Below are 19,664 nucleotides of genomic sequence, written 5' to 3'. Positions count from 1 at the left end.
ACAGGGAAAACACACTTTTTGTCACATAGAAATAATTACATGCACTAAATAAGCTGGAAAACGAAGTTTTTTAAGTGGAGATATATTTAACAACTGATGAGCAATAAACTGAATTTTAATCTAGTACCGTGGCCGAGCGGTTCTATGCGCTTCAGTCTAGAACCGCGCTGCTGCTACGGTCGCAGGTTCGAATCCTGCCTCGGGCATGGATGTGTGTGATGTCCTTAGGTTAGTTAGGTTTAAGTAGATCTAAGTTCTAGGGGACTAATGACCACAGCAGTTGAGTCCCATAGTGCTCAGAACCATTTGAATCTAGTATTAGTAACGAAAACTTTATTTAACAGTGGAGAAAAAGGAAACTGAGTCTCATCATTTAATACTTATCTGGCTTTCTGTGTTATGTTTTGATACCCGCCAATGGGCTATAAAAGTCCCTGTTACATGTCATGAGTATAGTTTGCATTGTAAACGAAAGTACTTCGTGCACATTTAATTTCCAACGATTTTTAATTTTAGTATTTAAATATCTAATACAATAATAATAATAATAGCCTAAGTTTCTAATGACATATGCGCAAAATATGTACGATAATTCGCATTGTTTACATGAAGGTGATCAAACTGGTACATACTTAGTTACGTTGATAAGATTTACATTATAAAAAAGTTGTGTGTGAATTTTATGCGATCGCGATGAATTAAATAAATGTATCATATTCTTTACTAAACATACATTGAATCAGTAAGTTCCATTCATATTCCACGAAGATTTAGTACCCAAACAAGTGATCACATGGTAGTTAATCACTTTACTTAGCCTACAGTACTTAGGGATCAAACGTTATATTTACAAAATATGTACTACGTCGAACATGAAAAAGAAAAGTTCACGAAGAAACACTTGTGACACGGAGACTACACGACAATCGGACTTGGGTATTTTTTTTTAAATATTTATGATATGTGAAGTACAGAATGTAAATACGAGGGTTTTCGATGATTAACGCAACGCATTTTTCCCACGATTTTGGCTAAGGAATCCTATTTTTCAACATAATCTCCGTTCAGTCCGACTGCTTCACGCCACCTTACTACGAGGGCCACTAAGGGCGCATGGTAGCGCTCTACTGCTCGACGCCAGAGGCAACATCTTGGTACATCAACCACCTCCACACCATCCACGTATTTCTTCCCGCGGAGTGCATCCTTCATTGGGCCAAACAGATAGAAGTCTGAAGCTGCGAGATCTGGGCTGTCGGTAAGATGAAGAATGACAGTCCAATGACATTTTGTCGGCGAGTCTGTCAGCACTCCCAACAGAGGCATCCAGATATGCAGCCAGGTGCGTCGACCACCTTGAATGACACTGTCCACACGTACTAACACTGCAGGAGTCAAAACTGTGCGGCCGGTCGGCACGGTAGAGATCGAACAGGTTTGCGCGACCTAATTGCGTTGATGACAGACGCCTCGCCCAAGAGCTCACTGTGCTTATGTTTACTACCGGGTCTCCATGGACATTCTTCAACGCCTATGACTGTCTGTGAGTTTTATGTCGGAGAGAAACTCGGTGACAACTCTCTGCTTGAAATGCAAGTCAGTTTCAGACGCCATTTCGAAGGATGCATATAGCGATGCCACATATCGGACTTCATGAAACTGTGGGGGCTGAAGGAATATTCCTCGATGTCTCACAAGTAGTTCGGCGTTTTTTCCAACCTAAATCGGCCGAGAAAAAAATTGTTGCATTATATATTGAACGCCCCCATATGAATTTCCGAGAGCAGTTCAATGCAAAAAAATATCAAAAACTCGACTTTGAATTTGACCGACCGTCCTCGGTATTCTGTAATGAGACCGATTTTTTGACAGGCAGCGTGTGATCGCCGGCCATATAGAACAACTGGGTTCGATTCTCAACTAATGCTGATTTTTAAACAAATATGAAGAAATTTAGTTAGTAATGTTTTGAATCTACACAGTCTTTGTTAATAATCTTTTATAGAAGATCAGTAATTAAGAATTTACATTTGCTATGAAAACTGGAATTTTTTTCAATATGTGCATTTTTGATAAAAATGACAATAATACATGGGTTAATTAGCATGTACACTGTCGGAAAAAATCGCAACACCAAGGAGTTGGGCGACATAAACGAAAGTTCCTAGGCGTATTTCAACATATGAAAGACTGTGTCCATTCAAATTTCGCGCCAGTCGCATAAGAGTGGCGCTTGTAGCGTCCGTACAAGAATGTAAATCAACGAACTTAAAATGTGTACACAATGGTCACTCTTCGAAAATCAGTTCATTGCTACACTCCTTACTTCTGTACTGGCAGAAATTCTAAGGCTTCAGACTGTTTTCCTTTGTGTTTGACCACAGCCAATACTAGTAGTTGCTGTAATAATAATAATAATAATAATAATAATAATAATAATAATAATAATAATAATAATAATAATAATAATGCCTGAGACAGGAAAGAGAAATAATAATAATTATTATTATTCTTTATAGAACGAGCAGAAACTAGCAAAATCGACGAAGCAGTCACTCATATAAATACATCGGCTACACCACTGCAATTTCGTAACCACTTCAACAACCCTTTAGATCACATAACATCAACAGATACGAAGAAAGTAAATTGGAAAAAGAAAACAGTACATGGCAAGCACCCGTATCATCTAACACAGCCACACATCGATCAAGGCGCATCCAACACATGGCTAAGAAAAGGCAATATATACAGTGAGACGGAAGGATTCATGATTGCAATACAGGATCAAACAATGAACACCAGATATTACAGCAAGCATATTATTAAAGATCCCAATACCACAACAGATAAATGCAGACTTTGCAAACAACAAATAGAAACAGTAGATCACATCACAAGCGGATGTACAGTACTAGCAAATACAGAATACCCAAGAAGACATGACAATGTAGCAAAAATACATCAACAGCTTGCCTTACAACATAAACTTATAAAACAACACGTTCCCACATACAAGTATGCACCACAAAATGTACTGGAGAATGATGAATACAAATTATACTGGAACAGAACCATTATAACAGATAAAACACCACCACATAACAAACCTGACATCATACTCACCAACAAAAAGAAGAAATTAACACAACTAATCGAAATATCCATGCCCAATACAACAAATATACAAAAGAAAACAGGAGAAAAAAATTGAAAATACATCCAATTGGCTGAGGAAGTCAAAGACATGTGGCATCAGGATAAAGTTGACATTATACCAATTATACTATCAACTGCAGGAGTCATACCACACAATATCCACCAGTACATCAACGCAATACAGCTACATCCAAACTTGTATATACAACTACAGAAATCTGTAGCTATTCATACATGTTCAATTACCCGAAAGTTCCTAAATACAATGGAACATATACCGTACAGTTAAAAGGAAGTCCCGCTTGATCAAGGTCCGCGTCACTTTCCATTTTTAACTAGACATAACGTCTGAGAAGGGAAAGATAATAATAATAATAATAATGCTGTGTGCAGTACTATAGTAGCCCATACGTAGTTACTGCTGTGTCGTGGCGTCAGTTAATTCATTTATCTGTTTCGAAGCGGGTAGTGAAGCAGTTCCGAGATTACTGCAGGTGCTATCTATAAGGGGTGTTTAAAAAGAAACGATTGCGCAAACCGGTGACAGGAGGCTAATATCGTGGCGTGTGTAACGAGGTGTGATTACGACCAGAGAGTGCAACTTCGCAGCCCGTCGCTAGAGGGCGCTCTTGCACGTCACGTGACTATACAGAGCTAGCAGCAGAGGTTAGATTAGCATTAATTATTGATTCCACAGACCCACAAAAGAGGGGAGCCTCCTGGGTGTGGAACATGTCAGATAAACACATTACAAAAATGAAATTAGAAAAACTCGAGTTTCATTAATTTTAATTTTCCCCAGTCAATAAACAGTAAAACTATGTACATGAATTAAAATTAAGCCGGCCGGGGTGACCGAGCGGTTCTAGGCGCTACAATCTGGAACCTCGTGACCGCTACGGTCGCGGGTTCAAATCCTGCCTCGGGCATGGATGTATGTGATGTCCTTAGGTTAGTTAGGTTTAACTAGTTCTAAGTTCTAGGGGACTGATGACCTCAGAAGCTAAGACTCATAGTGCTCAGAGCCATTTGAACCAGTGGAAATTAAAATTAAACATCTAATATTTACAGGTTTAATACTTACATCTGCTTTCATTAAATCCATCAATCACACAGTAGCTATTTACTTGGCTATTACAAACAAGTATTGTCAAAAATTAAAGTATAATAAATTTTCGTTAAAATAGTCTCTGCACTTGTTGAGAAATTCATGGATGGAATAGGAGTTGGCTACCAAAAATTCTTTTAAATTATGTTTAAATCGTGCCTTATGTGACACTAAACTCTTAATGGTAACTTACTGAAAATATGCGTTGCTTAATACTGGACTCCTTTCTGGGCAAGAGTAAGTGATTTTCAATATTTATGTATATTGTTCTTATTCCTATTATTGATACTGTGTCCTAAGCACTTAGTTAGAAAAATAGAGCAGCATGCATCAATCATCTAACGCTGCCTCTCGCATTGCAAAAAGTGACAGGTGTCAAAAGAACAACAAAGAGGTGTTGTTCGTAGGAGTAGGAGGAACGGACATTCATCGACGAATGTCAGAAGTGTACGGCGATCACTGCATGTCCCTTCCAAGGTTCAAGGCGTGGCATAAAGGCTTCAGGGAAGTACGGGTGTCGTTAGCAAATGGTGCAGGGCCTGGAGCACCACACTGCATTACCGATGACATCGTCCAGCTGGTGGATGAACTCATTATCCAGGACCTCTGAGTAACAGCGAAAGCCATAGCCACGGTTTCGGATTGAGCGTCGGATGTGTTGACACAATCATGAACGAACGACTGCACATGTGCGAAGTATGTGCCCAATGGGTGCTCCAGTCTTCAACCACACCAGAAATGTCTAACAGCAGGCTGTCTTGCTCATCTGCAGCGCTATGCTTCATATTTTTGTTCATATTTTCAGCAATTGATTTTGAAGACTGCTGATATGAAAAATAGCCTACTAGTTGCGTCAAAAGTTGTTTTCTTAACTCAACTGGTGTGCTATTTCTTCATATGGGAAATCCTGTTATTTTATTCACTCCCCAGCCCCACAATTGGTACAATCTGACTACTACTTTGTGCCAGCCGTACTTGCTTCACACAGTCAAAGAGAGAGACTGGATGTGATGGAGGAAAATAGTAAGACATCTTCACACACTGAAAGTAAAATGATGTTCTTCTACAATTTGAATAGAAAAAATTCAAATATTTATCGAGAATTGGGAAAAAACATCTACATCTACGTGATTACTCTGCTATTTACAATAAAGTGCCTGGGAAAGGTTTCAATGAACCATCTTCATGCTGTCTCTCTACCGTTCCACTCTCGAACGGCACGCGGGAAAAACAAGCACTTAAATTTTTCCGTGCGAGCCCTGATTTCTCTTTATTTTATCGTGATCATCGTTTCTCCCTGTGTAGGTGGGTGCCAACAGAATGTTTTCGCAATCGGAGGAGACAACTGGCGGTTGAAATTTCATGAGAAGATCTCGTCGCAACGAAAAACGCCTTTGTTTTAATGATTGCCACTCCAATTCACGTATCATGTCTGTGGCACTACCTCCCCTATTTCGCGATAATACAAAACGAGCTGCCCTTCTTTGTACTTTTTCGATGTCATCCCCTCAGTCCCGCCTGATGCGGATCCCACACCGCACAGCAACACTCCAGAATAGGGCGGACAAGCGAGGTGTAAGCAGTCTGTTTTGTAGACCTGTTGCACCTTGTAAGTATTCCGCCAATGAATCTGTCTTTGGATTGCCCTACCCACAATATTATCTATGTGATCGTTCCAATTTAGGTTATTTGTTATTGTAATCCATAAGTATTTAGTTGAATTTACAGCCCTCAGATATCTGCGAGTTATCGCGTAATCTAAATTTAGCTGATTTAAATACTCATGTGAATAACTTCGCACTTTTCTTTATTCAGGGTCAGTTGCCACTTTTCGCACCATAATCTTATCTAAATCATTTTGCAAGTCATTTTGATCATCTGAAGACAGTAAATGACATCTGCAAACAATCTAAGACGGCTACTTAGATTGTCTCCAATGTCGTTAATATGATATAAAATGATAAAAAATATCAGCACACGATGTTGCCATTTCGCTAGCGTTATATCATTGAAAACAATATCGCCGATAAATATCGATATTTTTTCTAATATGATATGCGGGCGGACACGACACGCCAAAAGCCTGTACTGGCCCATGTGTAAAGTATAAATGCATACGACAAATGACATTAGGCATCATAAGTTTCAGAAAAAATTGTGTGGTGTGTGTGTGTGTGTGTGTGTGTGTGTGTGTGTGTGTGTGTGTGTGTGTGTGTGTGTGTATTAGACTGTTGCCGCTGTTGGTTACGCCTCCACCGTCGCAGCCCAACCTTGCGACACGGCAAACACGGGTCAGAGGTTATCCTGGCGGGCGCAATGTCCAGTCCGCTCCGGACGCCATCTGGACTTCGCCCAGTAAAGTCCCACTAGACGGCAGCCACTGACGTCAAACGTCCTCAAAGTGGGCTCGCAAGCTCCCCACTAGGAAAAACATAATACCTGTCTCTTTCGCCAGTTAGAGTAAATTGGTCAATAGCTTGATATTGATATCTGCATGGCCGTGAAATACCTCTGAAGCTCACGATCTCTCGGTTCGATATAGCACTGATGTTAAATCTCGTTCTTTATAGACATCAGGAAACCCAATCAGTCCAAGTTTCGTAGATTTTTAGACAACATGGTCGTGGAGATGAAGAAGCTATTAGTACGATTAATCAATTATTCAAAGACAGACTTAATCACATTTATTATTATTATTATTATTATTTCTTTCTTATCTCAGACGTTATGTCTGGTCAGAAGTAGAAAGTGACGCGGACCTTGATCAAGTGTGACTTCCTTTTAACTGTACGGTATGTTATATTGCATTTAGGAACTTTCGGGTAATTGAACATGTATCAATAATTACAGATTTCTGTAGTTGTATATATAAGTTTAGATGTAGCTGTATTACATTGATGTACGGGTGGATATTATGTGGTATGACTCCTGTAGTTGATAGTATAATTGGTATAATGTGAACTTTGTCCTGATGCCACATATCCTTGACTTCCTAAGCCAGTTTGATGTATTTTTCAATTTTTTCTCCTGTTTTCTTTTGTATATTTGTTGTATTGGGCATGGATATTTCGATTAGTTGTGTTAATTTCTTCTTTTTGTTGGTGAGTATGATGTCAGGTTTGTTATGTGGTGGTGTTTTATCTGTTATAATGGTTCTGTTCCAGTATAATTTGTATTCATCATTCTCCAGTACATTTTGTGGTGCATACTTGTATGTGGGAACGTGTTGTTTTATAAGTTTATGTTGTAAGGCAAGCTGTTGATGTATTTTTGCTACATTGTCATGTCTTCTGGGGTATTCTGTATTTGCTAGTACTGTACATCCGCTTGTGATGTGATCTACTGTTTCTATTTGTTGTTTGCAAAGTCTGCATTTATCTGTTGTGGTATTGGGATCTTTAATAACATGCTTGCTGTAATATCTGGTGTTTATTGTTTGATCCTGTATTGCAATCATGAATCCTTCCGTCTCACTGTATATATTGCCTTTTCTTAGCCATGTGTTGGATGCGCCTTGATCGATGTGTGGCTGTGTTAGATGATACGGGTGCTCGCCATGTAGTGTTTTCTTTTTCCAATTTACTTTATTCGTATCTATTGATGTTACGTGATCTAAAGGGTTGTAGAAGTGGTTATCAAAGTGCAGTGGTGTAGCCGATGTATTTATACGAGTGATTGCTTTGTGTATTTTGCTAGTTTCTGCTCGTTCTATACAGAATAATAATAATTATTATTATTTCTCTTTCCTGTCTCAGGCATTATTATTATTATTATTATTATTATTATTATTATTATTATTATTATTATTATTATTATAATACCGCCAACCGGTTTCAACACGACGTAGGGGTCATATTCTGGGCGTTTACACCATTGGTCGACTGTTGGGGCTGTCACTCGTGTGTACATAACGGTAGGAAACTATCTAGTTAGTTTCCTGCCGTTATATAGACACGAGTGACAGCACCAACAGTCGACCAATGGTGTAAACGCCCCCCGAAGATGACCCCTACGTCGTGTTGAAACCGGTTGACGGTATAATAATGATAAATGCGATTACGACTGTTTTTGAATAATTGATAATTAAAAAAGTTTCGTGACTGGATTAATACAAACTAGAGGAAAGTTAAGATGGCAGTTTTAATGCTTTAGCTGGTCCACATGGGCTCCCCGCACTTCAGAATAACGCAGAGAACGTTCATACAACAACCAGATTAAACTGTCAAAGTCGTTCGTTTTTTTTTTTGTTGTTTTTTTTGATGTTGTTCATCTAGCGCGCCGCATTGACGTGAGTATTGCGGTACTTGACGTGAATCACTGCAGTTCGTCGTTTTGTGGTAGGTTCGTGTTAACACAGTCGCATCACCCGTGATGCTGTATTTGAAAAAAAAAAAAAATTGTCTGCATTTAGCATTTCATTCAAGTCTAGTATCATGTGCAAGACTTTGCACACACTTTTCTACAGAACATTCTGGAGAACGTCTTGAAAACTTAAGAGCTGTTTCTCCTTCACGATTCGTGACGCGTCGCCTACCTGAGAGAGTGCCTGCTCAAAATTGAATGGATGGATGGATATTGTGTGACTCTATTTCCTTGGCCTCTCATGTCGCCTGACCTAGTGTTCTGTGACATTTTCCTTTGGGGGTACACTAAAGCCCGTCTCACACGGAGCAAGATTAGCTGTAAGTTTCCTTGCTGGGTCGCGCGACGGCTACCTTGCTGGGAACCTTGTAAGATTTCCAGAATAGGTCCGGTGCTATTTTTCTGGTAAGGTTCACTGCGTGCTACCTGCGTTGGCCAATCATGAGACGTTTCGTTTGTGACGTCAGACGCGGAAAGCTTGGGTGCGAAGCCTTTGTTGATAGTCGCTTTTCTGCTGTTGTGAGGTGCGGAAGGAAGTTTTAATAATCATTAAACAATGGCACCGCAGTGGTCCAAGGAAGCGATTGAAGGAGTGATATGTACTTATAGGAAAGAACGGTGTCTGTACGTCGTGAAAACTGCAAACTATTATAATAAACACTTGCGTGCAGAAGCACTCGAAAGAGCTGCAAGTGCCGTGTGTCTTGTTCGATCATATACGACGATGTACAATCTTCTATAAAATAAAGTCGTATATAACAGTCATTATTGGTATATTTATAAAGTCAAACAGTAATGAAATGAAATGGTGATACTTTTAAACAAACCTCAACTCTTTATGAAGCATGGAGAGCACACCTTTTTTCAGGGTTTCTCCTCTTAATCCAGTTTTTTGTCCAGTCTTTCTTTCTTCTTCTCTCATAAGCATGCATTTCTGCATCGTTTAGCACCAAAACAGCTAATAACGCCGGTTTGCTCTGAACATTTGTACCTGAAGCAGCCATCTTCGTTCGATACAACATGCAGCCGACCACAACACAACTAGCTGCCGATCTTGCACCGTGGGGGAGCTTCGGCTTGGAAGATGGCCGGCTCCTGTCCCTGCAAGCCGGCAGGCATTCACGCCATCTCGCAAACTTGCCGCGAACCTTGCTCCGTGTGAGACGGGCTTAAGGACCGTCTCAGCGTACACCACTGGCAAGAACACTGCAACAGCTCAAGGAACCCATCGTTGCTGCTGTAATAACCATTAGTAGGATACTGCTACAGAAGTTATAGAAAGAAACTTAACTACCGCTTGAATGTGTGTCGTGTAACTGACGCATTATTAGCACATTAGTACAGGACAAGATACGAACTTAGTGAGTTACCGGTTTTATTCATGCATCATTGATATTTGTTCATATCTATTTTGAAAATACAGATCTTTGAAAACGATTGAAACATTTAGGCTCTGAAGAGCGAAGGAAAGTGGTACACCTGCCTATTACCGTGTAAGGCCCCGCGAGCACGTAGAAATGCCGCAACACGACGTGTATGGACTCGACTAATGTCTGAAGTAGTGCTAGAGGGAACTGACACCATGAATCCTCCCGGAAGAGAGTGGAGATCTATTCTGAACAACACTTTGTAAGACATCCCAGATATGCTCAGTAATGTTCAGGTCTGTAGAGTTCGGTGGCCAGCGGAAGTACTGAACCTGAGGAGAGTGTTCCTGTAGCCACTCTGTAGCAATTCTGGACGTGTGGGGTGTGGCTTTGTCCTGCTGGAGTTGCCCAAGTCCGTCGGAGCACAATGGACATGAATGGATGCAGGTGATCAGATAGGATGCGTAAGTCGGTGCCAAGTCGTATCTAGATGGATCATGTGCCCCATATCACTCAAAAGTGCACACGGCACACGCTATTAGTGTGTCTTCACTAGGTTTATCAGTCCCTTGCTGACATGTAGGGTCCACGGATTCATAGGTTGTCTCAATACCCGTACACCTACATCCACTTGATAAAATGCCATCAGCTGCTGTCAGGCGCTGATATACAACGGGGAAAAGTGAAAGTGTGCGCTCCGACCGGGACTCGAACCCGGGATCTCCTGCTTACATGGCAGAGGCTCTATCCATCTGAGCCACCGAGGGCACAGAGGATAGCGCGACCGCAGGGACTATCTCGCCTCCCGCGAGACCCAGATTCTCACCTTACATCCCCACACACTACATTCGTAGCGGCCCTACCCAACACACTCCTTACTCGTGGAAGACATTCTTACAAAGTCCCGTAAGAGTTGAGGTATTGTGTGTGTATCCGCATATCTGGCCGGTATTACCAGAACTATATATTTATATGGATTTGGTGTCTGTTCTCAGTTTGCGGGACGGTTGCGATTTTGTCACGTTGCACGATTCTCTTCAATTTTCCGGCCACAGCGACGTCGCAGATTTGATATTTTACCGGATTCCTGATATTCACTGTACACTCTTGAAGTGGTCGTACGGGAAAATCCCGATTTCATCGCTACCTCGGAGATGCTGTGTCCCATCGCTCGTGCGCCGACTAAAACACCACGTTCAAACCCACTTAAATCTTGATAACCTGCCACTGTAGCAGCGGTAACTGATCTAAGAACTGTGCCAGACACTTGTCTTATATACGCGTTGCCGACCGCAGCGCCGTGTTCTCCCTGTTTACAGATCTCCGTATTTGAAAATACAAACGTATACCAGTTTCCTTGGCGTTTCAGTGCAGCAACCCTGTTTACAGGTCTACATCTACATTTATACTCCGCAAGCCACCCAACGGTGCGTGGCGGAGGGCACTTTATGTGCCACTGTCATTACCTCCCTTTCCTGTTCCAGTCGCGTATGGTTCGCGGGAAGAACGACTGTGAAAGCCTCCGTGCGCGCTCTAATCGCTCTAATCTCTCTAATTTTACATTCGTGATCTCCACGGGAGGTATAAGTAGGGGGAAGCAATATATTAGATACCTCATCCAGAAACGCACCCTCTCGAAACCTGGAGAGCAAGCTACACCGCGACGCAGAACGCCTCTCTTGCAGAGTCTGCCACTTGAGTTTGTTAAACATCTCCATAACGCTATCACGGTTACCGAATAACCCTGTGACGAAACGCGCCGCTCGTCTTTGGATTTTCTATCTCCTTCGTCAACCCGATCTGGTACGAACCCACACTGATGAGCAATACTCAAGTATAGGTCGAACGAGTGTTTTGTAAGCCGAGGGAGTACGTACGCCAGAGCAGACGAGGGAGTCTCCCAGGACTCATCTGTCTGTGTTATACATTTATACTAGTATCCCTATACTTCTAGTTCTCTTAAAGTTATTTCTCAGCACTGACATCTGTATTTCATTCAAGACCTCGATTTTACCACGCTTACGTACTTCGAGATGAACTGTCTTTTGACCGAGAATTGAAGGACCTAGCTGTTTACTCCCGTAACCCCCAAGCAACCAGTCTTTCCTAACTGCGTGCGCCCGCCCATGTGGTCTTGTGGTAAATTCCGGGCGCCTCGCCGCTCTGACAGAACTTCCTCGTAGTGTTATAACAGTAACGCCGGATTCCGCGTCTCTCTTCCTTGTAGGACAGGCACCGTGCCACACGCTTTCACAACGGGCCGGACTTGTTTGGACATCACTGTATGGGCAGAGAGATAGCTCCCGCCCGGGGGACTTACTGTAGTTTTGGGGGGGGGGGGGGAGAGAGACACACACATTTCATAACATCATAAGCGCTCTGCTCTCCTCGTGCGTATCCACTGTCATCATCCTTCGTGATGGCTTTCCAGGAACAGCTTAACGCCAGCAATACATCGTTTGTGTCGAGTATTCAGTGCTAGCGAAGGCTTGCACGTCTCTCCTCCTGATGAAATAATTGGGTATCATAATTTTAAGGTAAGGGATGGGAGGGGTGGGGAGGGGGGGAGAGCGGGTGAGAATATCATTCAATTAAATTTTATCAAAGGAACTCATCTTTGCGTTGAGAGTTCAGCAACACACCACGCCGCTCCCGTACAGCATGTATAATCTCTGTAAGTTATGAACACTGTTATTTTCTATTAATATGTGCTTGTTTCAGCTCTCACAAATAGTTCCATTACCGGTTTCTCAATTTCAGGAAGTAATCATCAGAATTTGAAGCTAAAAAAATCCCCTAATTCTCAGAAGGAAAACAAATGGAATTAGGTCAACTGCCTGACTTCCGCTGACGATTCTGCAATACTTTCTGAAAATGATATAACCAGTTACTCAAATTTTCTGAAAAAAATATAGCACTGGTCTTAATAATTCAGCTGAATACAGTTCATGATAAATATATAAATAATGCATCGAAAGACATCAAAAAAACAAACAGATAAAATAGAGCAAGTTAGTAAATTCAAATATCTTTGAGTAACTATACAAGAAAACCGTCTAGAAAAATTTGCGCTAGATGTTACAGTTGATAAAATGAAAAGAGCATATGATTAGACAAAAATATCTACTACAGGAAATGCATATCTAGAAAACGAAACTGAAACACCGTACCTCAGCGGTAAGACCAGAAAGTTTATAAGCATGTGAGTGCTTAAGGTTGTACAATAAATAAGCTGGACAGAATAGAACCACATGAAAGACGTATCGATAGAAAAGTAACGGGAGCAATAGAAACTACAGATGGCTGGAAAATGGAAAGTAACGAGGCTCGCTACTATAAGACAGATAAAATATCAGAAGTAATGGCAAAGCTAAGATTAACCATCTGTGGACATCTCTGCCGAATGAGTGACACACTAATATTGCTGTATTTCTAGGGAGAGACTCGACAATAGCATAGATTGAAACAATGAGAGAACTAGAAACAAACATCTTCAACTGATCGAAAATAACAGAAAGAAACCTTTTTAAGACTAAAGTACAGTATTTAGAAGGCTTTCAAGGTAGAAAGAGAAATGAACAATATGGACAGAAGAAAGGAAAAGACGACGTGGGGAGAAGATGGAATAATGGAAAAAATAAGAACCAAGAAAGATCAGGGACCGAAGCTGATAAATGATCGTAGTTGGCTAATACGAATAAAAATAATTTACAAGACAGTAACAGGATTCCACTAAGTCAGTACACTTCATCCGTTTAGACTTCCATATATCTTGAAAGCTCGTGAATCAAAATTCTCAGTTTTGTATCCTCTGAATTACTAGTCACCAGGCCAGTCGGCAGACAGTACCTGCACATATAAACTCCCAATATTCCGCGGTAATGATGTGACGTCCCGTTTGTCAACACTAAAATCTTAGTCTCTCATTCATACTGGACTCAGCTGAATGCGTATTCTTGTCATTTCCAAGAAGTATACGAAAATTTATAGAATTCAAACTGTCGTTGCCTTCCCAGTGTCGCTTGAGTGAGTATACATTCCTCTTACACTTAGTGACAAGCTCTTCGGCAGACAGTGCGACTGTGCGCTTTTCTAAAAGTCACACATTGTACTAGGACTGTTGATATTTTTAAAAATATGGGTAATCCGATATATCGATATTTAAAAAGATATTGCCAGCCCTCGATACATCTAAAAAGCACCCACATATCGACCGACTGGCCTATAAAAATATTTGCTCCCATATTGTAAATATACTGCCAGTTTTAGAACTTTATATTTAAGTATTGATTTATAAGTAGATTTTCTGCATGTCAACACGCTAGCTGCCTGCTTATTCCCCTTCGAGCAAGAATAGAAATGGAAAAGGATGCACATTCACGCTTGGCGATAACTTTGCTGACTGTGGTAACTTCTTGCAAGGGTCAAAATAAACGATGCCCGATGGGTCCGTCGCTCGGTTTCGTCACATATCGGATTTTTCCGGGAACACTTCATGTCGACTTCCCTGGTTTTTCATTTCTACTAACGGTAGTGGCGTAGCATTTGTGGAGTCCAAATTGCGTGGTGAAGTTAAGCGTTCCAGTTTCTGTTAGTAGCGCCAGTTACGCATTTGCCCTCAGACGTCCCCGCCCACAGCAGAGACCAATATTTTCATTTAAATTTTTGTTCATAATTTTCAGCAACTGTGTTGTATGCTGTCGATGTGAAGAGATAACACACTAGTTGAGTTCAAAAAAATCAGAACTTTACCGGAAATTGCAAAAAAATACAATGTAAAATAAGAATTTCGGCACTTGATATTGCCATCTTGATATCGGTGTATTGCCAATATAAAAATATCGATGGAATGAACGCTTTAGGATGTCTGGTTAGGAGCCGTCCTTGAAGTAACCTTCTACTTTCGTTGTGTCGCTGCGGTGCCAGCTGCCACTCAAGTTGCTGCTGCAGATGCAGTGCGATGCTCCAGCCATATGCCGAACACGGTGGCCTGCCCTCTCGTTTGTGACATATGGCTGTAACCCAGTCGTCTTCCGACCGTACCTGCCCGTGTTCTGTGACCACATTCCTGCCAAGTCTTTGTGCAGTATCGCAGGAGGAACATCCAGCTCTGTTAAACGAACGCTTTCAAACACACTGAGGTGTTGATCACTGCGTCTTCGTCGCCTTAAAGACATTCTCGACTTACGTCAGATCACCGCGTGCACTCTCAAAGGTAACTAACACTGTCAACTGTTACAGCGCGCTTTCGAAACAAACCTGATTTGCATCCTCAAAGCGGTGTACTAGCCCTACTCTTATGCGACTGGCTGGAAATTTGAGTTGTCATCTTTCAGATGTACAAACACGCCTACCAACTTTAATTTCGCACTGCTTGGTGTTGGGATATTTTTCCCCGTCAGTTTAGTTATCATAATTTTATATGTATCGAAAGAGCTACTGAAATAAGTTCCCGCTTAACGACCGTCCTGATATGTGTTTATCTGTGTGTTACAGATTCAGCGCGTCCTGCATCTCTGTCGTTCGCCCGACCGGTCGTTGAACATCGCCACACACACATCACAGCAGGTATGTACACTCATAGTGGGCGTTACAGCAGCAAGTGAGTGTGCTGTGTGCCACACGGAGTAATGCAGTGTTCATACATGAGACGTCAACCTTCCGGGATTTATTTGTGACATGAAAACATTACAAGAAGTTAATATGGAAATGCGTCCGAAAATCCTTCGTTGGTGCCATATGGAATTACGACTTCCTGCTTCCATACATGACTTTTCCGTACGTCATGGAAAACGCCTGGTGTATTCCGCGTTAAGTCAAATCCCTTTTGGATAGGCTCTCTCAGGACATTGGGTATGAGAATTGGATGCGCCAAGGATTTTAAGCATAGCGAAAGAAAAAAACGGAAAAAAGTCATTGGATTCAAATCTGGCGATCTGTACATTGGATCCCCGTCGACAAGTCCACGTCCTTACAAACTGGTTATCGAGATACTGGCGATCTATCCGTAGAAGGCGAGATGGAGCACCGGCGTGCATAAATGACACTGGTTGGATTTTTACTATCAAAACCAGTCTTGATCACAATTTATTTATTACGGTGACCAGTTTCGACCACTACTGTGGTCATGTGGTCGGAACCGGTCACGGTAATAAATAGTGATCAAGACTGGTTTTGATAGTAAATTTTTGTAACACATTGATCACTGTTCACTCCCACAATGTATTCAAAAGTAACATTCGTTGGATGTCTAGAGGAACTTCATCACGTAAATGAAGCGGTTCATGTCTGAAAAACTGAAGGTAAGTTTATCCTGTAGGACGTCGCGGAAATACAAAGGCACCGATGATGATGATGATGATGATGATTCCAACCCACACATTGAGGCTGAACCTCTATTGATCTGTCTTGTCGCAGGCACGTCATAAAGGTTATCGTAAACCCACTTTTTGTTTGACGCCCCCCTGCTGTGATTTTATCTCCTCTGCCGAAGTTTTCGCTTGAGAGTAGCATTTGGAACATACGTCAATTATTTCTTGTATTTATTCCAGTCTCTCTCTTCCTCCACATTTTAACACCATCGACAGCTCCCTCCAGTAACTTAGAAGTAATTTCCTGATGTCTTGATGTTTTGTCATCCTGTCCCTTCTTGTTGTTGGCGTTATCCATGTTATCCTCAACTATTCTGCGGGAGAACCACCTTTTGTGAACACATTCTAACTTGATTTCTGAACGAAACTTAAGTTGATTTTTGGATGTGTGTATAGTGTACTTGGTGTCTGTGCCAGGGAACCCCATCGCATCTAAAAATAAAAAAACTGTCCCGCAGGCAAAAGGGGACGGGCTGTACGAACTTCTATGAAGTTTTTGCCCCCTTCGGAAATATGGTAGATCCGAGCTGTCATACGCTACATTGTCAGAGGGCCATAGACACGGGTTCCCAGGTAGATGCCGTGTTTCTTGACTTCCGCAAGGCGTTAGATACAGTTCCCCACAGTCGTTTAATGAATAAAGTAAGAGCATATGGACTATCAGACCAATTGTGAGATTGGATTGAAGAGATCCTAGATAACAGAACGCAGCATGTCATTCTCAATGGAGAGTAGTTTTCCGAAGTAAGAGTGATTTCAGGTGTGCCGCAGGGGAGTGTTGTAGGACCATTGCTATTCACGATATACATGAATGACCTTGTGGATGACATCGGAAGTTCACTGAGGCTTTTTGCGGATGATGCTGTGGTGTATCAAGAGATTGTAACAATGGAAAATTGTACTGAAATGCAGGAGGATCTGCAGCGAATTGACGCATGGTGCAGGGAATGACAATTGAATCTCAATGTAAACAAGTGTAACGTTCTGCGAATACATAGAAAGAAAGATCCCCTATCATTTAGCTACAAAATAGCACGTCAGCAACTGGAAGCAGTTAACTCCATAAATTATCTGGGAGTATGCATTAGGAGTGATTTAAAATGGAATGATCATATAAAGTTGATCGTCGGTAAAGCAGATGCCAGACTGAGATTCATTGGAAGAATCCTAAGGAAATGCAATCTGACAACAAAGGAAGTAGGTTACAGTACGCTTGTTCGCCCACTGCTTGAATACTGCTCAGCGGTGTGGGATCCGCTCCAGGTGGGGTTGATAGAGGAGATAGAGAAGATCCAACGGAGAGCAGCGTGCTTCATTACAGGATCATTTAGTAATCGCGAAAGCGTTACGGAGATGATAAACTCCAGTGGAAGGCTCTGCAGGAGAGACGCTCGGTACGGGCTTTTGTTAAAGTTTCGAGAACATACCTTCACCGAAGAGTCAAGCAGTATATTGCTCCCTCCTACGTATATCTCGCGAAGAGACCATGAGGATAAGATCACAGAGATTAGAGCCCACACAGAAGCATACCGACAATCCTCCTTTCCACGAACAATACGAGACAGGAATTGAAGAGAGAACCGGAAGAGGTACTCAAGGTACCCTCCGCCACACACCGTCAGGTGGCTTGCGGAGTATGGATGTAGATGTAGATTGTTGACGCTAGGAGCCATTCTACATGATGCGTAGTGGGGGCAGGCAGACCCGTCGTCAAGATTCCAGTCAAATGCTTCTGAAGATCGCTGTATAGTGCACAAAAGACACCATGACCTTCACTTATGCGCATACCATCGGAGAACAAATAATGGATTCCTTGCAATATTCTGTGTCATAGTGCACCATCGGTCGGATATCATCAGCAGCCGGAATTACCGTTCCATGCATAGGCTGCGGATTTACCGTTCCATGCGTAGGCTGCCATTAGCATCACAGCATAAACGACTGCATCATTCGGAGTACTGCCGTGCCCAGAAAGCATGGAGTGCTGAGGGATGAGGTGGCATTGTCCTCACCTATGGATCGTGGTCTGTACGGAGACGATCGTCGGCGACTATACGAGTAGTGGCAGCCTGTGGAGAGGGCCATTCTTCAAATGTTCTGGGGAGGCCTACTGCTGGTGATACCTGTGGGCTGCCATCGGCATGACTTCTCGTCACGGCTGGTAGTGAGTCAGGAGCTCTGTCGGCACAATGGTACTTCCTGCGTCCTCATGGGTTACCTCTCGTGCGACAGTATCATGGCGCCTTTTTTCACCGCAATGTTGTTGTTGTGGTCTTGCGCCTGAGACTGGTTTGATGCAGCTCTCCATGCTACTCTATTGTGCGCAAGCTTCTTCATCTCCCAGTACCTAATGCAGCCAACATCCTTCTGAATCTGCTTAGTGTATTCATCTCTTGGTCTCCCTCTACGATTTTTACCCTCCACGCTGCCCCCAATAATTTGTGATCACCTGATGCCTCAGAACATGTCTTACCAACCGTTCCCTTCTTCTTGTCAGGTTGTGCCACAAACTCCACTTCTCCCCAATTCTGTTCAATACCTCCTCATTAGTTACGTGATCTACCCACCTAATCTTCAACATTCTTCTGTAGCACCACCAATCGAAAGCTCCTATTCTCTTCTTGTCCAAACTATTTATCGTCCACGTTTCACTTGCATACATGGCTACACTCCATACAAATACTTTCAGAAACAACTTCCTGGCACTTAAATCTATACTCGATGTTAACAAATTTCTCTTCTTCAGGAACGCTTTCCTTGCCATTGCCAGTCTACATTCTATATCCTCTCTACTTCGACAATCATCAGTTATTTTGCTCCCAAAATAGCAAAATACCTTTACTACTTTAAGCGTCTCATTGCCTAATCTACTTCCCTCAGCATCACCTGACTTAATTCGACTACCTTCCATTATCCTCTTTTTGCTTTTGTTGTTTATCTTATACCCTCCTTTCAAGACACTGTCCATTCCGTTCAACTGTTCTTCCCAGTCCGTTGCTGTCTGACAGAGCTACAATGTCATCGGCGAACCTCAAAGTTTTTATTTCTTCTGCATGGATTTTAATACCTACTCCTACCGCAATACCTGTCTACATATGGCACGGGTGTCTCTGAACTGACTGCATTTTGTTGAGGTACGTCTTCAGAACTGGCTATGTTAGACAGAAGGATTGTTGATATTTTTAAAAACCTCGGGAGACTGTTATACCGATATTAATAAAATACGTTTGTCGACCCTTAACGTATCGAAAAATACACCGGTACATCCACGGAAAAAGTATCGACGCACCGACAAAA

General features: G+C 42.0%; 1 protein-coding gene across 7 annotated transcripts in view; it reads left to right on the top strand.

The window, feature by feature from the left end:
* LOC126292280 (pyruvate carboxylase, mitochondrial) overlaps positions 1-19,664 on the top strand; it is a 358,087-nt gene that overhangs the window by 183,893 nt on the left and 154,530 nt on the right. For all 7 annotated transcript variants that reach the window (XM_049986190.1, XM_049986187.1, XM_049986193.1 and 4 more), the window contains one exon: positions 15,493-15,564. The gene's annotated coding sequence lies outside the window, so the exon portion shown is untranslated. The remainder of the gene's footprint in view (positions 1-15,492; positions 15,565-19,664) is intronic.

Source organism: Schistocerca gregaria, chromosome 9, assembly GCF_023897955.1.
Source record: "Schistocerca gregaria isolate iqSchGreg1 chromosome 9, iqSchGreg1.2, whole genome shotgun sequence".
NCBI classification, from domain to species: domain Eukaryota; kingdom Metazoa; phylum Arthropoda; class Insecta; order Orthoptera; family Acrididae; genus Schistocerca; species Schistocerca gregaria.
Note: the sequence above shows the minus strand (reverse complement) of the source record. Positions and strands in the feature narration are given on the sequence as shown.